Raw genomic sequence first — 14,963 nt, forward strand, 5'->3', positions numbered from 1 at the left:
TATCACTGCCCCGTCTAAAACACGAGTGGATCTGACTTTAATTACATTTGACTCGAGTGTTTCGTCAACTTAATGTGTTGCTTAAAATAATACTTCTGCATACAGTATGTGACACTGAGTGTTGCACGGCCAGATACGGCTCAGCTGACTCAGATAAGGAGATATATGATACATTATGAAGTGATATGAATGATAATGGGACACATCGACGTCTGCACTCACAGTGCCGCGGACTGTACTTAATGTTACTCTGATCCGGTTACTTATGTTGTGGCAGATATTTAAGTAAGCTTTCTTAACGCTAATGTTATAATAGTCAGATTGCTCTGAAGATGGGAGGTGATATTCTATTAACCAGTTAAGCCCTGAGCCTGTTTTTCAGGTTTCAGGCTCGAAAATGCCACTAACACAACAAATGATATATCTTCACTTCTAAAAGGGGTAAATTAATAATAATTTTTTTCTCAAAGCAAGGTTACATCTGTGAGTTGGATGTAGAAGTGTCAGAATCAATATAGATGTTTTTATTTTAAAGTAAATTCAGATGGAACATAGTAAAAACATGTAAATTCTAATGTCCACCTAAAAAAAAACCTTTACTTATAGTAAAAACCACCCTTGCATGATGGGTTAGTAGACTAAAAGCTTTAGGAATCCAAACTATAACATATAATAAGTACCCTGGATCAAGATTGATGCAAAACAAGTGAAATGTGACCTTTTTAGAGAGATTTAGAAAAATAAAGTCTAAGCGGACTCACCTCTGGGTAATTTGGGAACCATCGGTTCCATTTGAACTTTTTCACTGTAGAAATCATTTTATTACTTTGAATTATCACTATAGGTATTCATTCCATCCAAATACAACTGTTGTGAAAAAAATAAAAAAATAAATAAAATAAAATAAAATAAAACATAGGCCTACTCTTACAGTGAACCTCTGAATTAGCCCCGAGCGAAAAATGCTAACCTATTACAGCACCGAAAATCACTCCTCGCTCCCTTATTACTTATCCTAGCTGCACATCCAACACATTGTTTATGATCGCAAGGAGACACAGAATCTAACGGTGCCCACCTGAACAGCCCAACACTGAAAGATACAAACTCGCGACGTTATCAACAAAAACGTACATCAAAACAAATGGCGCTAGCGCTAATGCGCTAGGCTAACAATGACTTACCTTCCTCGTTGTCTGGTCTAAACTGGTCTTCAATGGCATTAAAACGATAAAAACGATGATGTAGTTAATCCATAGATTAATATCCAATGGGGCTGTGTCCCCTTTGAAATGTTCTGATAATCTATAAGCAATAAAACTGCAATTCCGTTATCTGCTGTCCGCTCTGTGCTCCGTGCGCTCTGGGTCCTGCTGCAATACCTGCTTCTTTACGCTGTAAACAATAAATTAAGTCGGCTGCGTAATGTACTTAAGCTGGCTGGCATTCTTTATAATTTGCGCAGGACCATATCTCTGGAACCCATTGGTCGATTCGTGTGATTTACACCTTTTTCTTAACCATCAGAACCAATAGAATCGATGGGCAGTTCCCAAATCTACGTAAACATTACCATAGCGGACGTAATAGAGAAGCAAACGAAGCATATCTGAAAGTGCAAGCCTGGACGGCAATACTTTATACCGAGTATATTGTCATAAATATGATGATTGATTATCAGTAAAAAATTATACGTGACACAAAGACATTGGATTAACCTTGAGATGCGTTTTTATTCCGTTGAACACAACTTTTGATCACAAATCAAAAAAGGTAAGACGTAATTATTGTAATATTTTTGAAACCGGATGTTGTTTACTTTCTCTTTTCTGGCTGATAGCTCCAGGAATTCGAGGTCGGACAGTGATGACATTACATGTGTGGAATCTGTGGAGTCTCAGCTTTAAATCGTATATCTTGTTTGTGCAGTTAAGATAGTAATAAGGGCATTTCTACCGTGTGTTGTGTGTAAAAAAGCGTTAGTATTAGTTAGCATTTTTTCGCTCAATGCTAATTCAAAGGCTTGGTATTAATCTTGTGTTTTTTTTAGCTAACAATTGTTCTTATTGTCAGTTAGCGGAGTTTCTTACCTTTAAAAGGGTATGAAACATTAATAGTTTCATAAATGTTAAGAAGCCCTGAGACATGTGAGAAAAAAAAACTGTGGGAGGGGTCCACAGGGGGGACCTTCGGGCTTAACTGGTTAATGTTCACGTTCACACAGTCGGTGATTTTTGCCGGCCGTCTTTCCTGCGACGGCAGTTTTTCTGTATTTCCTTTCTCCTGTAATATGACTTGATCGCTTTAAACTCCGCACACTGAGCTCTGATTGGTCAGCAGGCAGTGCTTTCACTGAGTTGAGCTCTTAGCCTGCAACCTAACCTGGTCCCGACCAGGTTAGCCGCTAAGCATAAGTTACCATGGAGATCTAGCCTGCTAAAAAGAGAACCAGCTTCGTAGGACCGGAAAGCCGGAGTTTTCCCTGAATTTAGCCGGCTAAGCGAAAATCCTGCTTCGTAGTATACCCCCCAGGTGTTTCAAATGTATCGTTAATGTATCGAGATGCGCATTGCATCGGCCTCAGTGATGGAGATGCACATCCCTACTATGGATACATCTCTCAACACATTACATTACATTTCATTTTAGCTGATGCTTTTATCCAAAGCGACTTACAATTACCAATTACAGGGACATTCTCCCTGGAGTAACTAAGGGCTAAGTGCCTTACTCAAGGGCACACTAGTGGTGGTGTTCCAGGCGGGAACACCCATATGAAACAGAACTGTAAACAGATTTTCTTTTTCTTTATGGATATTTTACAAATCACTCCCCTTTTAAACTCTATTCTTGTTTTACTGTCATATAGTAGATTTCATAACTGTTTTTCCCTTATTCTCTTATTTTTTTTATAACTATAATGATCATATCCTCTGAATTTCTATCCACCAGGGCATGCAATGATTTTGCCTCCTTCTTCACTGACAAAATTCAGAAAATCAGACAAGCAGTCAGTGCCTCTGCATCAGGTACAGCATGTGTTGTCCCTATGTCCACCTAATATCAATTCAAACACCATGACACAATTCCATCAGATTAATGATAAAAACCTAGAGGACATTATTCAACTTCTGAAATCCTCCTCCTGCTGCCTTGATATTATTCCAACAGGATTTTTCAAAGATGTTTTGCCTTGCATGGCCTCAGATCTACTTCATATAGTAAACAAATCTCTTCACTCAGGTGTTTTTCCACAGGCCCTGAAAACTGCAGTCATTAAACTGCTCTTAAAAAAGAATAATCTAGATGCTTCAGTAATGAACAATTGCAGGCCCATATCAAACCTGCCATTTCTAGGTAAAATCATTGAAAAAGTAGTTTTTCAACAGTTGAGTAATTTCTTGCATTTAAATAACTGTTTGGATGTGTTCCAGTCAGGCTTTCGTCCAAACCACAGCACTGAGACTGCTCTTGTAAATGTCTTCAATGACATCCACTTAAACATAGACAGTGGCAGAACTTCAGTGTTAGTATTATAAGATCTCAGTGCTGCGTTTGACACTGTTGACCACAACATATTACTCGACCGACTAGAAAACTGGGTGGGACTTTCGGAAACAGTTCTAAATTGGTTTGAATCCTACTTAAAGGACAGAAACAACTTTGTTTCTATAGGTAAATACACATCTGAGTTGACAAATATGACATGTGGGGTACCTCAAGGCTCCATCTTGGGGCCTCTTCTCTTTAACATCTACATGCTACCACTGGCTCAGATAATGAAGAACAACAAAATAAGTTACCATAGCTATGCGGATGACACACAAATGTACGTAACAATTTCACCAGGAGACTATACTCTAATTCAAACACTGAGTTGAACAAATCAATGACTGGATGTGTCAGAACTTTCTCCAATTAAACAAAGATAAAACTGAGGTAATGGTTTTTGGAGCCAAGGCAGAACGTATAAAAGTTAGCGCTGAGCTTCAGTCTGCAATGTTCAAAACAACAGATAAAGCCAGAAATCTAGGTGTAGTCATGGACTCTGACCTGAGTTTTAACAGTCACATTAAAACAGTTACTAAATCAGCCTACTATCACCTAAAGAATATATCTAGGATTAAAAGACTAATGTCACAGCAGGATTTGGAAAAACTTGTCCATGCTTTTATATTCAGTAGACTCGACTACTGCAATGGTGTCTTCACAGGTCTCACTAAAAAATCTATTAGAAAGCTGCAGCTGATTCAGAATGCTGCTGCTCGAGTCCTCATTAACTCTAAGAAAGTGGATCACATCACTCCTGTTCTGAAGTCTTTACACTGGCTTCCTATGAGTCAAAGAATAGATTTCAAAATACTGCTGCTGGTTTATAAAGCACTAAATGGTTTAGGCCCAAAATACATTTCTGACCTCCTGCTAAATTATGAACCATCCAGATCTCTCAGGTCTTCAGGGACTGGTCAGCTTTCTGTCCCCAGAGTCAGAACTAAACATGGTAAAGCAGCGTTCAGTTATTATGCTCCAAATATCTGGAACAAACTCCCAGAAACCTGCAGGTCCGCTGCAACTCTGACTACTTTTAAATCCAGGCTGAAGACTTTTCTTTTTGTCGCTGCTTTTAATTGAACTATTCATATCTTAGACTGCACTGTAACTTTTATCCATGTATTTTTTCTTTAATGTTTATTTTATTAGCTTTTCTTTTTAATGACTGATTTTAAATGCCATTTTCTTAATGTCTTTCATTTTTTGTAAAGCACTTTGAATTGCCTTGCCATATGAAGGTGTGCTGCGGAGATAATCTTTTGAATAATTTGTGACCAAACCGTTTGAGACCCACTGAGATAACTTAGACTAAAGTTAACTATCTAAACACTCAGAGAGTCCTTTAGCTCACCTGAGTCTCTCAGTCTGAGAGGAGAGGACTCTCCTCCAGCTTGTTGTGGAACAAACAGCTCCTTATGTCCGTTAGTGCAGCTAGCTAACGACACGGACACGGTCCCTGCTGGCACCGGTCACCCCTCTCTCCCCCTCTCTCTCTCTATCACACTAAATGCGCTATCGCCACACACACACAGAGCCAGGCCCGGACTGGCCATCGGGAGGACCGGGAGGTTTCCCGATGGCCTGGCCTGTTAAGTGGCCTGCTGGCCTGAGGAATCTTTTTTTGTATGTATGTATGCGCGCACCGGTTACGTGTATTGTTGTTGTTAGCATCTGGTGCTAGCTAGCGGCGCTAACGGATATAATGAGCTGTCAACAAGGTGGAGGAGAGTCCTCTCCAGTCAGACTGAGAGACTGATAACTACAGCTCAGGTGAGGTAAAGGACTCTTGAGTGTTTAGATAGTTAACTTAGTCTAAGTTATCAGTGGGTCTCAAACGGTTTGGTCACCATTTATGTAAACACATATTTCCATTTGAAGGGGGAGTGATTAGTAAAATGTGCATGAAAAAAAAAAAAATGTTAACTAGGTGAAAAAAGGTAAGATACACTTTTAAAAACGTGTTGAGAGCTAAAACTAGTCTTTGCTGCTGCCTCAAAGAGGAGCAGGGGGAGAGGAGGGAGACAGGAGAGGCTGATTCACGAGCCCAGACACACTCACAACTATAAATGAACCAAAAACAAATAAATAAACAAGTTTCAATGTTTTTCATATTGGATATGGTATGTTATTGGTTATGGCCATGTTCTTATGATTTTATGATTATTTAAATGTACACAGTTCTGTTTCATATGGATCTAGTCTATTTATGTCCCCCTCAAAGTGTACTAGATTGATGCATTTAAGTCCAACATTTAAAAAGAAAATCTTACCCGGGGGGGGGAGGGGGCATGCCCCCGGACTCCCCTAGAGGATTTGAGGTCCACCTCCACTTAAAATATGTTCACATGGATAGGTTCCTAAATAGATTTGCACTTTTTTTTAAAATAGTAACCCATGTCCATATGTTTATTCTGGGGTAGTAGATTTAAAGTTTAGGGCTATCACTATGGGCAGCAACTCTGTAAATATTGACAAATAAATCCAGGAAAATGGCACAAAAGAAAACTGGTAGTGGCCTGGCTGGGTGTATAATTCCCGGCCTGACTTATTGTCCCAGTCCGGCTCTGCACAGAGCCGAGCTTGAATGACACAAGCACACGTTTATTTCCATGCAACTCTCTGATTGGCCTGGTGTCTTGCCTCTGTTGCATTCACTGAACACGGGAAATTACAGTTCTGCCGTCCTCTCTTCTTGCTAAAGCCCTGAATGCCCAGGCCAAGCAACGCCACTGGTCAGGGGCCTCATTTATAACGCCGTGCGTAGGATTCATGTGGGAAGGTTGCTTACGTAGTATAAATCCAAAAAATAGGTACAGAAATGTTCCGAGATTTTCCGATTCACAAAACATTGCGTACCGGCGAGGAAAGTGCGTACAGCACTTCCTACGCCGGTTTCCCTTTATAAATCACAATCGACTCTAAATGCGGTGCAGCTTTTGCGGGCTTCACGTAACGCCCATAAATAGTCAAAGAAACGCCCATTCATTCATTCATTTTGAATGACTGCATGAAGAAGATCGCAGGAAATGACGACAGAACAGCTAAAAAAGACATCTCACACCGTGTCAGATTTTGGTTATTTTGGGGAGGTGGAGATAAATCATATTGTTTGGTAGATGCAGTTTGAACCAGAGTAGCAGCATGGAGGTCGGATCGTCACCAAAATAAATAAATAAGTGGTCCGAAAAAGGTTCATGACAAAAAAAATACACATAGCCTTCCTCAGGCAGTAGGCTTGTTTGAGACAAGCGAGACCTGCGCAGTTGCGATCAACGTCTTGCTAGTGCGTTGCATGATGGTTAGTCATTTTTGTCCGACTTGCTCTGGAGGCTCGCCTACATGAGACGTTGAAATCTCGCGGGACAAAGACGCCCGCAGCCTTGAGAGCAAGGCGCGGCGAGGCGGCGCATTTCCTCTCCACGGGCTGCGGAAGCGAAATGCTTGATGGGAAACGACTCGCTGGTATCTCGAGCTGAGCGCTCATTGGTGGTTTTTACCCCGTGCTGCTGATGAAACTCTCCGATTGGCTCGGCAAAAGTTTGTTGTTGTTTTGTGTCAGTTTTACCTCGTCACATGCATTCCCATTTTTCATCATTGTTCCACAATGTTTATCATCATGAAATTAATATATTTTATACTATACTTGCACTGCTTACCGTTTTCATACTTTATATATCTTAGCATATTCATACACACTGTTCATACTGCTCTCAGGCTGCTGTGTATATCTAGTGTTCATACCCCTCACTGTTTATTCATCATTCAATTCATTCTATATTTTATTCTGTCTATTGTGTACATTACTTTTCACTTTACTGCTTGTTGCACTCCTGGTTAGAAGCTAAAGTGCATTTCGTTGTCTCAGTACCTGTAATATGTGCAATAACAATAAAGTTGAATCTAATCTTGAGCAGGAACAAATGTATTTACTTAGTAGGCCTACATAAATGACATTAACGATTAAACACATGTGTGCATTCTTTATAAATGCAAACCGAGTCAAGCCGACTCCGGAGGTGGCGGTATGCACCTTAAAGTTGTTTGCAATCCGCCAAAAAACAAAGAAAAAAAGAAAAAGAAAGAAGAAAAGAAAAAGAAAAAGAAAAAGAAAAAGAAAAAGAAAAAGAAAAAGAAAAAGAAAAAGAAAAAGAAGAAGAAGAAGAAGAAGAAGAAGAAGACTCCGAGCTGTCCGACTTCAGGCGAGCTTTTTGAGACCTCCCCCGGCTGCGATCGGCTATTCTCGTCTACTTTCGAGGCGAGCCGCAACGCGTCTCAAACAAGCCTAGTGTGTTTGTACCGGGGACAGGAGACCCCCCTTGATGAGAAACTGTAAGAAATGATCGGGGAATCCCTCCGGAGTGGAGTCATGACGACTGGATCTGAATTATGTTTTCGTATTTGGTGGTTTGTGTCCCAGCTGTCGATCAGCTGTGCGCAGCGTCTCCACTGCAGCAACTCTATACCCACCAGTTAAAGGAAATACAACTAATGTGTTGTGTTATATTAGCTGTACAATTGACCACATATGGTGTTCTTAGTTTCCATACCTCCTGTGTTTTATGAGCGACTTATCAAGTCTTAGCAAACGGCATAAAACATGATTAAAGGTAGTATATAAAACCATGCTCGTACAACCTATATAAATGCAAAACCGCATCATTTATGAGAAAACATTTCATAACATTAACACAACATATTCGAGGTGGTTTTAAATAACATATCCGTATTTATTTATTTCTCCAAGTTATGTGTTTGTGTGCACTGAGGAGTCGCAAACAGGCGTTTGTTTAATCATTTTAAGATTGGCTTTAATCAATGTTTGAAAATGAATTCTTCATATATGATAAATGAGAGGTAACATTTTATTTATGGTATTATTTCCACATATTTCTCTCCATTCTTCCTTCTGCCAACGGTGTCGCAGTTTCTCGTCTCTCCCGCTTTTGTGCTTAGTGCGTACGCATGGGTTAGAGTTTGCGTGGAGGACCGCACGTTTTCCCCTCAAGTTAGTATTTTATAAATCGCAAACATTGCGTAGAAACTGGCGTACGCCATTTTTTGAGCGTATATCCCTTTATAAATGAGGCCCCAGATCCACTCGTGTCTTAGACGGGGCATATCATAAACCTGTTAATGTACGCATTCAAACACTTGTTCTGTTACCAGCTGTATTCACCTTGCAGGTGCAGCTATGTGGCTTTGATCCTGGATAAAGTGTTTAAGTCATGGATGTTTAAAGTGTAACTTCTTCATATGTCTAATATTATAGTTGACTTTTCATTCAGGAAGTATGACGCTGCGCTGTCAGTACGCTTCTCCATGTTTCTGATTGGTCGAATGCTCCAGATACCACCCCTTTCATGTGAACGCGCACCTAACTAGATAGGACACGGCTGGCTTGAGCGATCGAGTTGATAGCCAGCGTCGTAGGACAGTTTAGCAAGAGCGGCTTTGTTTTGGATTAAGTCAACCGGATAACTCAAAACATATCCAGGATATGTTGAACTAGATTCGTAGTATAGGCCCCTGGTTAGCCGCTCAGCATAAATTACCATGGAGATCTAGCCCGCTAAAAAGAGAACCAGCGTCGTAGGACCGGAAACCCAGAGTTTCCCCTGAAGTTAGCTCGCTAAGCGAAAATCCGGCATCGTAGTACAGAACTCAGACGAGTTGTGTGCAGCAACATGCTGCTGAGGTATGTAGAATGCAGTTAGCTCCTTGCTAATAGCTTGCTGCTTCTATTGTGAAGTTAAGCTGGCTGTGGCTAACTTGGTTTCTGTCATAAGCAGTGCTGTTTGACTCAAAGTATTTTACGAAAGTGTTCACATTTGTACTGTTAAAACTAGATACTGTAGTGCCGTGAAAAGAGAGTCGGAGGCGGTGTATTAAGAATGGAGTTCCAATCTTTATTATCCATTACTATCAGAGAGGTTAACACATGCACTGCTCTGCCTGATGAGCTAGCAGGAATGGCAGCTAAAGCTACAGGTGTTCCCCAGTAAAGGGTCCGTGTGGCAACACAATAAGCAAGGTGAATTATGTCCAATAACGTGTCACCACACAAGCCCCCCCAGAATTCACACATAAACAAAATCAGCATGGCGGGGAGGAACGACACGCCGACCCCCACGACTCCTGAGCACGGGAGTCGGAAAAGTGACTCCCGCCTGTGCGGCCCCCGGAAGGGGAGGGACCGGAACAACAGGTCTTAAATCCGTGACAGGGGACGAGGCCGGGGGGGCGGCCCCGTCGCGGAGGTCGAGCCAGCACCACAGGCTGGTCCAAGTCCAGGTGAGCAGCCTTCACACGGTCCACCGAGACGTGCTCGGCCTTGCCACCCAGGTCGACCACCAGGTGCTTGTCCCCGTGCTCCAAGACCCGGAAAGGCCCATCATAAGGGGGCTGCAGGGGGCCTCTGTGCGCATCGTGCCGGATGAACACGTGCTCCGCCGAGCGGAGCTCTGCGGGAACCTGGGACACCTGAGTACCGTGCTGAGTAGTAGGGATCGGAGCAAAGGCCTCAGTGGCGTCACGCAGGAAAGCCCGCTGGGCCGACGCCGACCAGGGAGCCGATGCATTTGGGAGGAAATCCCCCGGAACTCTGAGCGGCTGACCGTAGACCATCTCCGCTGTAGAACACTGCAGATCTTCCTTAGGTGCGGTCCTCAGGCCCAGCATCACCCAGGGCAGCTTGTCGACCCAGTTACCGTCCGTAAGGCCGGCCTTGAGGGCCGCCTTCATGGAGCGATGAAAGCGCTCGCAGAGGCCGTTAGCCTGAGGGTGGTAAGCGGTAGTCCTGTGCAGCTTAACCCCCAAACCGCCTGCCACAGCGTTCCAGAGCTCGGACGTGAACTGAGAGCCCCTGTCTGAGGAAATGTCTGACGGGGTGCCAAAACGACACACCCACGTTGCAATGAAGGCCCGGGCAACGTCTGCGGCTGATGTCGAAACGAGCGGAACCGCCTCCGGCCAACGGGTCGTTCTGTCCACCATGGTGAGGAGGTAGGAAAACCCCTGAGAGGAAGGCAACGGACCAACCAGGTCAATGTTGACGTGATCAAACCTCCTCTCAGTAGGGGTGGGCGGATCGATCCCAAAATATCGATACTTCCGATATTACGTTACGTTTCAAAATATCGATACTAGAGCCAATAGGATCGATACTTTTATACCCTTTTTTTTCCTCTCCTCGTCAATTTAATCAAAAACGATGTGCAGACAAACACAAGTATATATGCGCTCTTTTCTTCTCTCTCGTCTCCTCTCCACTGCCGCGAGTGCGACACACACGTTCATATGTTGTGTTGTGCCTGTAGAGTATTTCTTCTTCTACTACTTATTTTTCTACCTCTATTGGTTCTTATTACACACACACACACACACACACACACACACACACACACACACACACACACACACACACACACACACACACACACACACACACACACACACACACACACACACACACACACACACACACACACACACACACACACACACACACACACACACACACACCACACACACACACACACACACACACACACACACACACACACACACACACACACACACACACACACACACACACACACACACACACACACACACACACACACACACACACACACACACACACACACACACACACACACACACACACACACACACACACACACACACAGTGCATGATGGCTGAGAGAAAGAGGAGCGTTGTGTGGTGCTATTTCACAACGGTCAATGACAATTTAGCGAACTGTGATGTGTGCAAGAAGGCAGTTCGCTACTGTGGCAACACAACCAATCTTTATAAGCACATGAAAAGCCACAACAGAGAAAACAAGGAGCTGCAAGAAAAAAGAAAGGCGGAAGAGGGAACTGCAGCAGACAGAGGCAGAGCCCCAGCAGTGACACAGAGCTCCCTGGCTGCGTCCTTTCAGAGAGGCAATGTATATCCAGGTACGGTAGTAGTGAAATTAATCAAATCTAATCTTCAGCAATCATACTATCAATAAAACAAAGGCAACAAATGAGCCAGATATAAAGATAATAAATAAGCTGTGTAAAACAATTTAAAGTCAATATAGTATACAATAAAACAATAGTAACCTACTAGGTTACTATTGTTTATTGTATATTGACTTTAAATTGTTGGCTACTATGAAAACAAAAAGTGTCCCAAATATGCAACCGAAAGAAGAACATCTTTAATTATTTTGTTATTTAATTCTAGGTGACTCCAAAAGATCTATGGAAATAACAAGAAGCCTAGCAGAGATGATTGTTAAGGAACTGCAGCCTCTCTCTGTGGTTGAAGATGAGGGTTTTAATAATTTTGTAAAGACACTTGATCCATGCTACAAGATTCCAAGTAGGACAACTTTCATGAAAGGGAAATTACCAGCAATGTATGAAGAATGCCACTCAAAAGTGAAGAAGTATCTGGATGATGCAAACAGTGTTGTACTCACAACAGACATGTGGACATCAAGAGCCACAGAGGCATATTTAACTGTCACATGCCATGTTATTGACGAGAACTGGCAAATGCAAACATATGTCCTAGAAACGTGTAGTTTTTCAGGACAACACACTGCTCTCAACATTTGCTCAGAGTTGAAAAGAATCACTGATGAATGGGGCATAACTGATAAGGTTCAGGCTGTAGTCACTGATAATGGTGCCAATATGGTTGCTGCAGTGCGCAAAGCAGGTTGGGCGCATTATCCATGTTTTGCACACACATTGAACCTAGTGGTAAAAGACTCCATTAAGGCACTTCCTGATGTACTTGACATCCAGCACAGATGCAGTGCTATAGTGTCCTTCTTTCACCACAGCACAAGAGCAGTAGAGAGGCTGAAAGAAATGCAAAATCAGCTGAAGATTCCAAACCACTAATTGATCCAATCAGTCGAAACAAGGTGGAACTCTGTGTTCCATATGTTTGAGAGACTATGTGAGCAGAAGGAAACTGTTACCACAGTCCTCCGTCTTCTTGGAAAGAGCTCACTGTGCTTGAGTGATGAGGATTGGGCCAATATCAGTCTCTCCATTGATGCCCTGAGACCCTTTGAAGAGGTAACAAGGGAGATATCGACTGAAAAACATGTTTCAGTATCAAAAGTGATTCCCCTTGTGTCACTCCTGAGAGCAACTGGAATGTATGAGCGCAAAGGTAGCAAGCTAGCTGCTGAGCTGTCAGTGCAATGCCAACGTCGCTTCAAAGGTATCGAAGGCTGTTATGGTCTCGCTGCCAGCACCTTCCTGGACACAAGATTCAAAAACCTTGGGTTCCGCGACACAGGAAAAGTGGAAACATTGAAAATGCGACTCATGAATGACATGCAGTTAGTGAACCAGACCTCAGCCACTTCAGAGTCAGCCCCTGAACCTACCACCTCAAGCTCAACCTCAGCCACAAGCTCTGCCTCATCAGCAATAGCTCCTCCTACCTCCCCTGTAGGGGCTGCTGCATCCCCACATGCACCAACTGCAAAAGGTGGGATATGGGCAGAGTTTGACACTGAAGTGGTTGCATCCCAGCATCATCGCACGACTGGCAGCGATGTCATCATCGAAATGCGCCACTTCGCAGAAGAGAAGGTAATTCCACGGGATCAAGACCCCCTACTTTGGTGGAAAAATAAGGAGCAAAAATTCCCCATTCTAAGCAAGCTTGCAAATAAACACATGGGAGTCCTTGCATCATCTGTACCTGCAGAAAGGGTTTTCTCAAAGGCAGGACAGTTAGTGTGCCAGAGAAGAAGTGTACTGAAAGCGAAAAATGTAAACATGATATTGTTTCTGAACAAAAACCTATAGTGGTTCCCAACAGGAACAGAGCCCAACAGGGGTTAAAAGTTAAGGACCAACTAAGATTGGTATTGTATGCACTTTTTCTGTTAATGCATAAGTTGTGATAATGTTATACATAATTCATTGTTCTCCTGCAGTTTGTACTTGCCTATTGTTATTTTTCATGTTTGCACTTTACATTTGCAAAAGTACAACTTTTATTTGTCTATAAAAACTGTCCTGTCTTTAATTGAAAATGAATTCGTATTTAGTCTATTTATGATGCATTCAGCTCAAAAATCATGTCATGCAGCTCTCCCCTACATGGAAGTACATAAGACGTTTTTCATTTTGAAAAGTATCGGTATCGGCGATACTGGCCCTGAAATACTTGGTATCGGATCGAGATCCAGATTTTGTGGTATCGCCCACCCCTACCTCTCAGGCACCAGGAAACGCTCCAACGGGGCCTTTGTGTAGCGGTGCACCTTAGCGCGTTGACAAGCCACGCACTCCCTGGCCCAAGTCCTCACGTCCCTTTTCAGTCCTTGCCAAACGAGCTTTGTCGCTACCAAACGCACCGAAGGTTTAACGCCGGGGTGTGACAGGCCGTGCACAGCCTCGAACACAGGACGCCTCCAGCAGGCAGGGACGACAGGCCGCGCCAGGCCCGTAGAGACGTCACACAGGAGAGTAATGCCCGCGTTGCCGAACACCACGTCCTCCAAGCGCAGCCCCGCGCTCTCCACCTTCAGGACCTGGACGCCGGGATCTGTGACCTGGTCTGCCGCCATACGAGTATAGTCCAGGCCCAACTGGACGGCACCGATGACGACCCTGGAGAGGCAATCAGCAACCAGGTTCGACTTGCCGGCCACGTGCTTAATGTCTGTGGTGAACTCAGAGATGTAGGAAAGCTGCCGCTGCTGACGTGCCGACCAAGGCTCCGCCACTTTTGACATGGCGAAGGTGAGCGGCTTGTGGTCGACAAACACCGTAAATTCACGGCCTTCCAGCATGAAACGGAAGTGCCGCACGGCCAAATAAAGTCCGAGGAGCTCCCGGTCAAAGGCGCTGTATTTGCATTCTCTAGGCGTCAGCCGGCGGCTGAAAAAGGCGAGCGGCTGCCAAGCGCCCTCCACCCACTGCTCGTGCACTGCGCCGACCGCGTAGTCTGACGCGTCCGTGGTGATGGAGATGGGAGCCGTAGATGATGGGTGTGCCAGCAAAGCCGCCTGAGCCAACGCGGTCTTGACCTCAGCAAAAGCGCCGTCCGCCTCTGCTGTCCAGTCGATCTCCTGGACGGGGTTCTTGCCTTTCAACGCTTCATACAGCGGCCGCATGATGTGTGCGGCCCGGGCGATGAAACGGTGGTAGAAAGTCACCATCCCCAGAAACTCACGGAGCGACCGGGCTGTGAGCGGGCGAGGAAACGCCGCAACAGCCTCCACCTTCGCTGGCAGAGGTGTGGCACCGCCGTTGGTGACGCGGTGCCCCAGGAAATCGATGTCCGACACCCCGAACTGGCACTTTGCAGGATTGATGATTAATCCGTGTTCGTTGAGCCGTGTGAAAAGGGCTCGGAGGTGGGACATGTGCTCCTGCACTGA

This window comes from Gymnodraco acuticeps, unplaced genomic scaffold, assembly GCF_902827175.1.
Source record: "Gymnodraco acuticeps unplaced genomic scaffold, fGymAcu1.1, whole genome shotgun sequence".
Classification (NCBI taxonomy): domain Eukaryota; kingdom Metazoa; phylum Chordata; class Actinopteri; order Perciformes; family Bathydraconidae; genus Gymnodraco; species Gymnodraco acuticeps.